The sequence below is a fragment of the Saccostrea cucullata genome, unplaced genomic scaffold (genome assembly GCF_032062105.1).
Source record: "Saccostrea cucullata isolate Sc308-1 unplaced genomic scaffold, CSIRO_AGI_Scuc_v1 ctg15929, whole genome shotgun sequence".
NCBI lineage: Eukaryota > Metazoa > Mollusca > Bivalvia > Ostreida > Ostreidae > Saccostrea > Saccostrea cuccullata.
In genome coordinates this window covers 1-13,385 of record NW_026941620.1, presented here as the reverse complement: position 1 = coordinate 13,385, position 13,385 = coordinate 1, and the positions used below count along the sequence as shown (strand labels likewise).

At 33.0% G+C, this 13,385-nt stretch overlaps 1 pseudogene; it reads right to left on the bottom strand.

Annotated features, from left to right (window-relative positions):
• Nucleotides 1-5,049: 5,049 nt before the first annotated feature.
• LOC134258175 (steroid 17-alpha-hydroxylase/17,20 lyase-like) lies at nt 5,050-8,619 on the bottom strand (annotated as a pseudogene).
• Nucleotides 8,620-13,385: the final 4,766 nt, after the last annotated feature.

Below are 13,385 nucleotides of genomic sequence, written 5' to 3'. Positions count from 1 at the left end.
AGCCATTTTGAATTTTCAGCAACGCTGACGTTATGGTGAGTATTCGTGCGCACTGTTTTTGATGATAAATTTAATAGAAAAGTGAAAGAAACTTTCATTTTATTAATTTAAAATCATAATTAAATGATAAGAAATGAATGTAATAATTTTTTCTTTATGATGTATAAAAAAAAATTTGACAAAACTTTTTCATCAATGCGCTACGCGCACTGATGAAGTTTTCGCCCAAATTTTTTTCTTGATACATCGATCAACGAAAAAAATATTACATTCATTTCTTAAATAAATTGAAAAAATATGTGTTTTGATATATATTTTCAACTTTTAACCAAATTGAATTAACAAAACATCATTCCCTGTTATTTTCAAATCAATTTTCCTGCAATTTTCTTATCATTTTTATTTAAGAGTTAATGCCATCGACATCAGAGGAAATATTTCCTTTGGCAGCAAGTTTATCTGGAGGACTGATTATTGGCGTTGTACTTTCTGCGATAGTTTCTTGTGTGCTTGTGACGAAAAAGACAAAACAATACTCAAAAAGGTATTGTACAAAGAACGATTTTCCCAATAATTACCAAAGTTGCTAGGACCATGCATGTTTTCGAATTCTACCGAAAAAAACACTTACGAATGTACACATTTTCGAATTTCCAAATGGTATTGTGACAAAAGACAAGTACTCTGTAAATAGAAGTTAATTTTGCATTTTACATTCACATTATAAAATAAGAGTTCTGTTTGTGTTTATCGCAATTAAATGATGAGACAAATCCATCAATCTTTTAACACATTACAAGTAAAAAAAAAATGAAAGCTTAACAATGGATTGTAATTGTTAATAGGAAAAGAATTCTAGTAACAATTAAACGCCTTGCTTTTGAGTAAAAACCAGAGCATTCTACGGAAATGGAGATATATCATTCTATGAAGAACCAGATATGGAAGAAAAAGCAGTAAGGGTTAGAATTATTTATACCTGAAAGGAAGTTGGTCAGAATGTGATGTTAATTTTCTGATTTTATTATTCGTCTGTAAAAAAAGATTTGATTTTGTAGAAAACTACAAACAGATACCAACAGCAGTCAAGTCTAGATACAGGAAATGGCTGCTTCGATCCGAATACTGCCGAGAGAGAGAAGTCACCTGAAAATTGGGTCCAGTCGGAACGTCCATATGATGTCTCCAAATTGTCGTTCTGCCATTGAGAATGGTGCAAAAAAAATCAGAAAATAATGACTACTTTACATTAGAGAAAACGGAGTGCTAAAGGCATAAGATTTTTTCAAAAAGATAAATTTTAAAACATGTATTTGAGGCCTATGTTTTACTTAAATATATAATATTATTTTTTAATACTCTGTAAAAATAAGTTACTATATGAAAACTTAGAAGAAGTAGTCAAACGAAAAACAAAAGGATTTCGTTGTGTGCTGACTGTAAAAGAAGGTATATTATTTTAATTTCAGCTCCTTTACTTTATTATTGTAAAGTAATACATAAAGCTTGTTACAATATGGCTTGTAATGAAAGTATATATATGAAACAAAGAAAATTTAACCCCAAACTTTAAAATGAAACACGTACAGGGAAAGTTGAAGTTCAAACTAACTTAAAATATACAGAAGCCTATTAAATTGGTTTTGCATGCAAAAAATTCTTGGACTAATGACAAAAAAAATAATGCACCTGACATTTTACAAAAGAAATATCATTCAGTCATTCAGTTTGCTAAAAGTTTTCATACAACAGAAATACGCATCCTAAATGCAGGACTTTTCTTTGTAGCTTTTTAACTAGCAAGTCATTTCTAAATCAAAGTACTGAGGCAGTCTAAAGCGGGGTCAAAATAATTTTCATGCTAATAAATTACAAATGTGATTTTTTTAACGAGTTTTGATAACTTTTTTTCAATTAACATACTAAAAACAAAACTGTGAATAATATAAACTCGCGTTTTTCATTTAATTTGTGGTAGAAATTTCAATAATTTCTAAGTCTATAAACCTTTTTGAACTGTCCAAATTACCGGGTCCGAATTAATATTTTTCCAAGTAAACAATGGATGATGCGTACGCAGTCGCAGTACTACGCAGGAGAGTACTTTGTTTACTAGCGTGTTTTACAATTGATATATTGAGGTTACATTCACAAAATATTTCTGTAAATGTTTTAGAAAAAAGTGCATTCCACTTTCTTCAGTTTGATACAGAATATTCATATTTTGATAAATACAATTAATTTCTGACTCTTTTATAGCGTAGATTTAATTCATGTGTTATCACCACGGCTTCCGTTTTGAGGGCTCAGACGGTAAACTAATAGACGGGGTCACGTGATCCCGTCTAAAAATGAAATATATGGAGATGACGAACAGTATTCAAGATCAAAAGTCCATAAAATAATACAAAATAAAGCAGAGAAACACGGACCCCAAAACATGGGAGGAAAAAAGTGCCCCGAAGGAGTGAGCATTAATAATAATAATAATAATAATAATACTTTATTTATAGAAGGAAACCCCGATTAGTGCAAGCACTAGTCTTCCTAGGGCCTTCTTTATAACATATATACAATGTTTTATACATTAAAGACAATAATTACAAACATGAAACAATAAAATATAAACACTTTGTTACAATAGAATAAATTAAATATTGGCATTTATTAAAAAGAAAGGAAAACATAAATTTCATGTAGAACCAGTACGTTTCATAAGTAAAAAATTTTCAACACTACTTTTAAATATTGCAACGGATTGGGAATTCCTAATACTAATAGGCAACTCATTCCAGATAATAACCCCCGAATATTGTAAAGAATTTTTGAATAAATTTTTTTTATATTTGGAAAAGGGTTCTGAATTTGTTTTAGCTAATGTGTATGATCCAGAACTTTGAAATTAAAAAAAATCATGCATATAATCCGGAGACATATGATAAAATATTTTGAACATTAGAATGCTTTTCTGTAAATATAGAAGTTCGTAAACTGTTAACCAGCCTAAAATGTTAAACAATGGCATTGAAGGTGCATCATATTTTTCATTTAAAATAATCCTAGCTGCTCGTTTCTGAAGTTTGTATATTCTATCATTAGTTAGGAGACATTCGCGCCGACCATCACACCCGCCTTGTGCTCCTTGCCATGATCGGGAAATAACGGGAAAATCCGCCGTCAATTCAGTGTATGAAAAGGCCCTACAATTAGTTTGAAATACGGTTGTCAGAATTTGACTCAATGATACATGTAAATTGTATTTTCTAAAAAGGCATAGTATCGACCAGAACTAACCAAATGATGACTTTAAATGAAATTGCTGATATTCTTGTTTCATCAGCTTGCTTGTCAATAATTTACCACGTTTTAGAAATTGTTCATACGTACACATGCTCTTGCATATCGAATTAACTGAGAGATTTAACTTCGTATGCAGGTGATGAAAGTATATTGCTGTATCAGTAAGGGAAGTTTACGATAGGAAAGTTAAAGTCATCACTTTTTCATACAGCTTGGTTTTTAGATTACAATTAACGTCTTTTCCAAGTAAAATATCCAAGTATGAAACAAGTGTGTCAGAATCTGTGGTATCTTTTAGGTCAAATACTAGGAATATGTATCGACGTAGGAATGGAAATTACCATTCTTAATTGAAAATATATATCCTTTAAAATAGCCTTATTAAAGGAATATGTAAAGGTTTGCATTGAACATTGAGCTGGATTGAATGATAAATTGAACTAAGTACTAAGTAAAATCCCTGATAGTTTTTGTCAGTAAAAGAATTCTTGCTTCATCAGATACACTATATAGTTGTGACCAAAATTTTCAGCTTGATAAAAAAATATTTATATTTCCGATGTTTTTGCCCAAGATTTTCAAAAATACTTAATGTACTGGTTCAATCACGCAATCAGTTTTTTTGGGGGGGTAAAATGACATGATCAAATCGTTTGGATTGCGTGGTAATTTATGCAAATAATTAAAACCCCTTTTTACACAGATTATCACGCAAGCCACTCACATTATGAAACCAAAAAATCAGACAATTGTTCCTTTAATAAAAATATTTTCAAAACTTTCATATTTCAAAATTGTTTGTATTTACCCCATCCCTTTCCCACTTAATCGTAAGTGAAATTGAACAGCCACTTTCTTCCTAATTGTGTGATTGAACATGTTGAAAGTTATTAAAAATAATTTTAAAATCTGCGTCTGAAATCAAAGAAGCTTGACTTGTCTTTCGATGAATTCCCTGAGTACATTTTCATATTCCATGTCGTAATTAATTTTGAGCCTTATGCATACTGTATACGGGGAAAATGCCTCCTTTTTATTTTCGCCCCTTTCCCCCTATATTTAATTTTGGGCATTTTTTTAAACGGGAAAAATTCAAGGAATACAGTATGACATGACATAGCGAATTTAAACCAGGGCAAAATTGTTTGCAAGAGTGAAAAGACAAAATTACCATGTATATAGTATGTATGTGTCTAGGCTAATTGAAAGAAGTTTTCAGAGTTTATGTTTATAAACGTAGGCAAAAAGGAAAATCCCTGAATTTGGGTTTAACCACAAGGGTATGTTGAGGCCACACTAGATATCATTGTTTTACAAATGATTGATTGATGGTATATTGTTTAACGTCCCTCTCGAGAATTTTTCACTCATATGGAGACGTCACCGTATGCCGGTGAAGGGCTTCAAATTTTGACCTTTACCCCACTCAGGCCATTGAGCAGTGGGGGATCTTTATCGTGCCAACGCCTGCCGCTGACACGGGGCCTCGGTTTTTAATGTCTCATCCGAAGGACTCGCAGCTTTCACTTCAAAGTGCCGAGCGCATGGCGAAGGAACAGTTGCTAGCCATTTTTTATCGACTTAGGTCAGTCGCGGCCGGTCCCGGTCACGGAGCGAGCGCTCTCCACTGAGCTACCGTGAACGGTGTTCTACAAATGAAGTGTTAGGAAAAGATTTTAATAACCTTTTTCTCTGAGGAGAAGCAAAGACATAAAACGTCATGAAGAAAGCAATCTCTTGAGTTTTAATTTTTTTTTTTCAAATCATGCCTCCTATGTATAGATGTGTCTATGTACCGAATGAACAGGATTGCTGGGAATCTCAACTTACATTCTCATACCATAAACATAAGTTCAAATTTGTCTATAGCAGTTCTTCTTGCAAAGTCCTGTACTTGTCGTAACAGTCAATTTTACACAACTAAATACATGATTTATAATAGTAAATATATAATTTGTCTTGAATACACAGGAAATACAAAATACAAATGGCAGTACACATTGTATTGGTACATGTGTATTATTATTCGGAGACTAAATAGAATGTTTAATTTTTATATCTTTCCTTCACAACGATTTTATAATCAGGTGGAAGTTCTGTACCAAATCCATACTGCTTGTACTCAAGACTTGGTTTCACTCCATCTGGAAGACGAATTTCAAATCGCTTCAGCAGATTCGCACACATCAGGAGTATTTCAGGTTTAGCTAGGGGTTTCCCAAACATACTCGGCGGCCAGCGGAGAATGGCAGCCATCCGTCTGGTCACAGGTTCTTTTTTTTTTCATCAAGATAACATAAGGGGGAAATTTTTTTGGTTTTGAAATTAGGATCATGATGAAGAGCCCAATGGTTTATAAAGACTGTGGACCTTTTTGGGAGTCATATCCCCCTGTTAAAAATAAGTAAATGCTTTTGTAAGTTAAGATCGTATTACTATTTGTAGTCGATTCATCACCTCAAAACTCGATAAAAGAAAGTCACAATCGAATTGAAATTCGATGATAGGGCCCCATTACTTGCATAAATAATTACCTACCAACTTGTGTATCACAAATAGTCATGTGAGGAAAACCCAGCCCCACAACGCTTCCTAGTCTCATTGTTTCAAACATGCACGCCTCTGTGTAGTTCGTTCCACGGGCCTTCTTAAGATACCCCAGCTTAAATGTAATCAGAAAAGAAGGATTATAAGCACAATGCTCCAAATTATCGAGAGAATTATCCTTGATAAATGTAAGAGTTAAGAGAATAAGTAGAATACTTTGTGTAGAAGATTTTTGTTTAATCGTTCGCCCTTGAAATTTCAAAGCTGAACCAGATTATGAAATATTCTTTGTATTATTTCAATAAATTAGAACAATTTCTTCGATTAAAGAACTTTAAGTTTATAGTTTTAATTTTTTGTGAAGATTTACCAAACTTTGATTTCCTCTTGACATTTGGCCTGTATGTCCGGAAATCTGCTCATGAAATATACGAACCAATTCATTGTGAATCTTGAGGTATCCAGTCCAGCTATAGAAATTGGCAGCAATAATTTAAAGACACATAATAAATTCTCAATTGTGGTTTTGAAAAAACGAAAAACATTGATTTGAATGTTAACTTTGCTTCTTCATTTATCACAAGAAGCTAAAGATATTTTGAATTGGCTTTAAGGAAGTTTTTGGGTTTTTACTGCGTTTGTCATCAATTGCAAAATTGTATGAGCATTTTTAGTTGCAATATAAAGTCTACGCCACGTTATCCTGCTCAAGATTCTACTATATTAACCCACAAACTTGTTTTTTAAAGTTGTTTTTTTTTTAAAATAAGGCTTTTCCTGTGCAGTTAATAATAAACATTAAAAACCATAGCAACAAATATATCCTTCCAGTCTGCTACATGTAGGGTGTTTGTAAATTAAATTGAAACAAACTTTTTTTTTCCCAAAAATCGTATTAATGTTTGAGCTATAAGTAACAGTAAGTATTTTCGGGGGATTTTGTTTTTTTTTTTATTCTTTATTTTCGTGTACAAGTATCACGACTGTCTTTGTCTTTACAAGGGGAGGGTATACAAAGGCTTTTGCATGGTTCTCAATCCCTTTTTAACTTAAAACTTTTCCCCCTACAGTCTTGGCAAATACTTAGCCCCATAATTTTCTTGGCTGTTTGTCCTCAAAAACTTCAACTTCCACCATAACTATGGGTAAGGGTTTCATATCTCATGATTTATCCCATGAATTTGATCGTTGAGTTTGACCTAACTTTTGAAAAACATTAACCTTGGCCATTACTTTTGATTGTTCATATGTTTCATGTTTCATGTGTGTATATGTATTTTTATAATGACATTTCACAGGGTATCGCCAGTTTTGACTTGTTTTACCTTGCCTTTGGAGTTTGACTTACTTTTCGAAAAAAGTAACTTTGGCAAAAATTTTGCATGGTCTGATATGTGTATTCCTGAGACAAGACCTTTTTTTTGGTTACTAACACTCTTCACCTCATAATCTTGATCTTTTAGTTTGTCCTATTTTTAAAAAAATTTAACCTTGGGATGAGCTACCATATTTCCGTGTTAAACACATCTTTTTCATTGTTTACCAGCGCATTATTTACATAATCATACATAGTCTAAGCCCCAATTTTCATATTCTGTCATTGATCAAGTTAACAATGTCTTGTCCAAATAACAAATATAAAATTAAAAAAAAATTCATTTAATGATGACTTTATCAAAAGTTGCATAGATTTTGAATTTAGATACGCAAGAATGCATCTACCTAGAATGATATCTGATATGGTCTGTATTAAACGTGTATCATCAAAGGTTTCCTCCGCTGAAACACCTCCTTCAGTCTCGGCTTCCTGTCTGGCCATCAGCAAACTGTCGGTAAAGTCCCTGATTACACCTTTAAATATGCATTAAAATTTATATTGTATATAAAGCCTTAAAGATAAATTACTTAATTTCTGGTTTAAATGTTATCTTTCTTTTAAAATTGACACTTTGAAAAGAATCATTGCAAAGGTAAATATTTCAGATTGTTTTTCAAAAGTGAACCTGGATCAAAAATATCGATGTGCTCTTTGCATTTAACACGTAGCACATTTGATAGTTGATCTATCAATCTGAGAAATTTCTTCCATTTTGCAGTAGGATAGATGTCCTTTAGATAAGGAATTAAATCCTCAAAGAATCCAGTTGCCAGTTCAGCTATCAACTCTTCATCTAATTTAAGCATTGCCTTTACTTCTGGGTCATCAATAGGTCGTCTGTCACGTGATAAGATTTGAAATAAAGAGCAAAAAAGAACGCATAATGTCAAAATTTATATGCCAACATTGATTTTATTTGTATGTGTTATTTTTTTAAATACAAAACTATTCTTTTCACTTCATCTATTACATATTTTATCTGCATTACCGGAAATAGAAAATCTCTACTGCGAGAGTGTAAGAATGAATGGTATTAATATTTCCTCCTTTGATACAAATAACACCTCAAATAAGGATTTTAAGAATATTAATGATATTTGGTTTCATCAGAACAACAAAATATCTATGTATAATTGTGAAATAAAACAAATTAATATACAATTTGATTTAACATATCACAAATTAATACACTTACTTTTCGCCAAAAGAAATAGTATACAGTTGATGAAACACCATCAGATCCACGTAACTGTTCAAAGCAAACGGTTCCTTTTCCTGTGCCATTTTGTCAAAGAATCTACTCATGTTGTCCTGTATCGTGTTTTCAAGGAGATCCTCTCGTAAGTAAAGCCTAACATAAGATACGAAATGGTAGGAAATGTAGTAAAAATTATCTGATTATACCCGCACTTTCTAAAGAAAGTTCGGGTATATTTTTTTACTCATGTCCTCCGCCCGCCCGTCCGTCTGTCACACTTTTTTTCCCCTAAACTCCTCTTACATTTTACACAGTAGGCTAATCATCTTTTGGGAGATGGTTGGTGGTGTCATGTAGATGTGCAGTAAGGTTTGGAATTTTGATTTTGCCTTGGGGGGTCAAATGGGGGTCGAAAAATGACGTTTTTTATGCAAAAAGCCTCGTCTTCCCTGAACTCCTCTTACATTTTACACAGTAGGCTAATCATCTTTTGGGAGATGGTTGGTGGTGTCATGTAGATGTGCAGTAAGGTTTTGGAATTTTGATTTTGCCCCGGGGGGTCATATGGGGGTCAAAAAGATTTTTTTATGCAATAAGCCCCGTCTTCCCTGAACTCCTTTTACATTTTACACAGTAGGCTAATCATCTTTTGGGAGATGGTTGGTGGTGTTGTAGATGTGCAGTAAGGTTTGGAATTTTGATATTCCCCCGGGGGGGTCAAAGGGGGGTAAAAATATTTTTTTATGCAAAAAGCCCCGTTTTCTCTGAACTCCTCTTACATTTTACTCAGCAGCCTAATGACCTTTTGGGAGATGTTTGGTGGTGTCATGTAGATGTGCAGTAAGGTTTCGGAATTTTTTTTTTTAAAGGGGGGGAAAAAAATGACGTTTTTTTGAAAAACCCCCTCTTTTCCCCTTTTAATTTTTTACACAGTAGGCTAATATTTTTGGGAGATGGGTGGTTCATGTAGATGTGCAGTAAGGTTTTGGAATTTTGATTTTGCCCCGGGGGGTCATGGGGGTGGAAAAAGGACGTTTTTTATGCAATAAGCCCCGTCTTCCCTGAACTCCTCTTACATTTTACACAGTAGGCTAATATCTTTTGGGAAGGGTTTGGGGTGTCATGTAGATGTGCAGTAAGGTTTCGGAATTTTGATTTTGCCCGGGGGGTCAAATGGGGTAAAAAAATGACTTTTTTAAAAACCCCCGTCTTCCCTGAAATTCTCTTACATTTTACACAGTAGCCTAATCATCTTTAGGGAGATGGTTGGTAGTGTCATGTAGATGTGCAGCAAGGTTTTGGAATTTTGATATTGCCCTGGGAGGTCAAATGGGGGGGGAAAAATTACATTTTTTGTGAAAAAGTCCTGTCTTTCCTGAAGTCCTCCTTAATGTTACTCAGAAGCCTAATCATCTTTTAGGAGAGTTAAATATCTTGAAAATTATGTAAAACATTAACGTTAAAGAGAAAAAAAACATTCAAGGGGGAAACATTTGAATTTTTATGAGTAATTAATGTACAAATGTCAAATGTGAGAGTCATATCTCATCTCAATCAAAAGTTATAAGCAAATGCAACATTTTTGAAAAGTAGGTTAGGCTTCAAGGTCAAGGTCACAGAGTAAAAGTCATGATTCATTTGGAAAGATCTTATCACAGGTAATAATATACATGCATTATAATATGAATGCCCTAACTTTTCTCTTTCAAAATGATAAATTTATAACAATTTAATTTTTTTGCAAGTAGGTCAAACTTCTAGGTCATATGAAAAAAAAAAAAAACCATGCCATTCTCACAGGTAAATACTAGTACATAAGTTTAATATAATGCCTTGTCTCTTCTCATTAGTAGATATGACCGTGATAACCAAGGTTAATTTTATTCAGACAAAAAACAGTCTGACATACAAATGTACATGTTTCTATATGAATTGCATGGGTAAAATTGGACCAGTGGTTCAGAAAAGTTAAAAATGTAAAAAGTTTTCAGACAAACAGATGGACAACATGTCACAACAGACGTTATATGACAAGGAAACCAGAAAAGCTCAAATGAGTGTTTTAAAAGGGTTACAATATGGTTGCAGTATTTGAAAAGCGGGGGTTTTTTTTTTTCATGCAGAGATATGCATGCCCAAACATATTCATGTTTTATATTTTCTTTAGTAATTTGTTTGTTTGTTGTGAATACATATCTCTTTGGGAATTTTTGTCATATGGAGACACCACCAAATAATAATGAAGACAAGATGTGTTTGTGAAACACTGATGCCCCTGTCTTGCCTATGGCGAAGGTTGAAGTTTCTCAAATATATGTCAAACTCAAAGGTCAAGGTCAAAAGGTTCAATTGTTGGTATCAGAAAAAAGTCTTGTCACAAGGAATGCACATGTGAAATAAGTAATCCCTAGTACTTCCTCTTCAAAAGTTAATTGCCAAGGTTAATTTTTTAATGGTTAAACCTAGGTCAAGGTCAAACATATTTTTCCGGCAGTTTACAATGAATACACATGTTAAGCATGAAAGCCCTAGCACCTACTGATCAAAATTTAGGCAAAGTTTAAAGTTGGGTATTTTTTTGTAAAAATGTGTATTTAGGTCAAGTGATGGGGGAAAAATTAATGGTACCCAAATAAAAGGCTTAATTGCACAAAAATAAAACCCATAAAATGTGGAAGCCAATTGTATAGCCCATCCCACTTAAAATTTTGGGCAAGGTTATAATTTCTGCAGACAAATATACAGACATAATATAAACACAAGAAACAAAATATGTACATAATTAGTCAAATGGAAAAAAATATACTATTTAATTGGAATCACAAAATAGATTGTTATTTAGGGATAGGGAGTGGGTAGGGGGAAATTTGGGAACCCCCCCCCCCGGGAAATTTCCCTTTTTTATTTAAACAAGACTATATACTGAAGCAAATAAAAAATGATTTTGGACATCCTCCCCCTAACTAAGAAAACATTGGGGTTTTTTTGTTTATTTGTTTTCAGTGTATATTTTTTTCTCCTGCTTGTCAGGAAATTCTAGGCATAATATTTTGACTGAGATGTGAACCCCCCTCCCTACTCCCAAAAAATTCTGGATCCGCACCGTATTGGCAGTAACTGAATGTCACATGACAAGGGGAGATAACTTCACAATATGAAATTCGTCTAGTGTGGCATGCGATGATCTTTGACCCTTTTTGAACTTTAACCTAATCGTTTGGGTTTATTTTACCCCCACTATACTTAAATTGTACTTACCGACCTCCATAGGTCCTGTAAACTTCATGAAATATAAATCCAATTATAACACAAAATGAATTAATCCAAAGCACACCATTCTGCAGCATGTTATAATGATATTCCATTGGAAAAACCCCCGGCCTGATTTCCCTCACCTTTTCAGATGAAGTGGGAATCGGCCATTTAAAAGGAGTTTTAAACTAAAAATATGATAATGGGTGACGCAACGTGATGTGATGTAAATTTACAATCAAGAACAAATTTTAAATTAATTCATAACAAACACTGTTTTAACAAAACTGTTCCATCTAGCCTATTCCCAAAAGTATGTACTGTGTGATTGTGGTGTCGGGGGGGGGGTTAGTAAATTTAAAAAGGTCCTAATATGAGCAAAACATTTATCAAAATCTAATTTACATTATTAATAGAATTCAAACTGGTATATAATGAATTAAGCATGTAAAATAAATATAAGAGGTTCTGGTTTGGTCACGGGATAATTTCATACCCCAAATTTTTTGAATACATATGTAAATTACAGGCACGTACAAACCGGGGGGGGGGTTGGGGGGGGGGCCCCCCTTTTTTTCCCCAAAATTCCTTTCTATAAGAAAATGTCCATTAAAAAGATGGTTCCCCCCCCCCCCCCACTTTTAACCACAGTATATACATTGCAAGGAAATATGGGAAAAATTGGAAGTGAAAGTAATTTTGCCTTGAAAAAAAAGTGGCCACCACCACCCCACCCCCACCCCCCCATTTCATTTTTTTTCCTTGTTAATTTTTTTAGGTTAGTAAAAAAAAATTTTTATTCCCCCCCCCAAATTTCAAAAACGATGTACGTGCCTGAATTATATAGAATTATTTTGACTTTTTCCTTGAACCCCCGTAGGATTGTGTATTTAGAGGCAAAAAACCCTTTGGGGATTTTGTCTCATGACAGCATCTAGTTTATGTTTTGAAGTGGTAAAAATATTACCCTTTGAACTGCTTTGGGAAAAATTTTTCAAACAATTGTCATGTTAGAAACAAAAATACTAATAAATTGATGTTAAAAATTTTTTCATTGAAGAAACAAATAAGCATAACTTAAGTTCCTTTAGTGAAATCATATTTCTGGCTTTATAAAAATTTAAAATTGGGATACTGTAGGTAGATAATTTGTCGAAAGTATACCTTGCAGACTTTATTTGCCGATTATATGATATTTTAGATTATTAAAAAAGAACACGATTAAATTGTATTTAGGAATGACTCTTCTGTGAAATGAAGGTTACACATATATACAATCTAATGTATAAAGGCGATTTCATGGATTGTTATAAATTTCCTGAAAATAAGCAGCGCTTCACACGTTCATACCTGATTCTATTTCTAATTCAAATCAACAGATTCTGAATATAATCAATGTTGGGAACTTTAAAAAATGTGAAATTTAGAGCTGAGGATCCTTTCTTTTTAAGCATAACTGTTATCTTTTATACAGATAACAAATCATGATATTTATCGCTTAATTACGGGCTGAAATGCAGATTCAAATAAAATTCAGTTGAAATATATATACATTGTTCTTTGTAGCTTCTTAAGATAAGTGTATAGCTCAAGAGATACAAGAAAAAAAATTTAAAAATTGGTGCATTTTCTTTTCCTTTTTTTTTTTGTACAGAAATATTCGGTTATTAATACTTCAATTTCAAACCCTTAAAGAACATTGCAACCTGA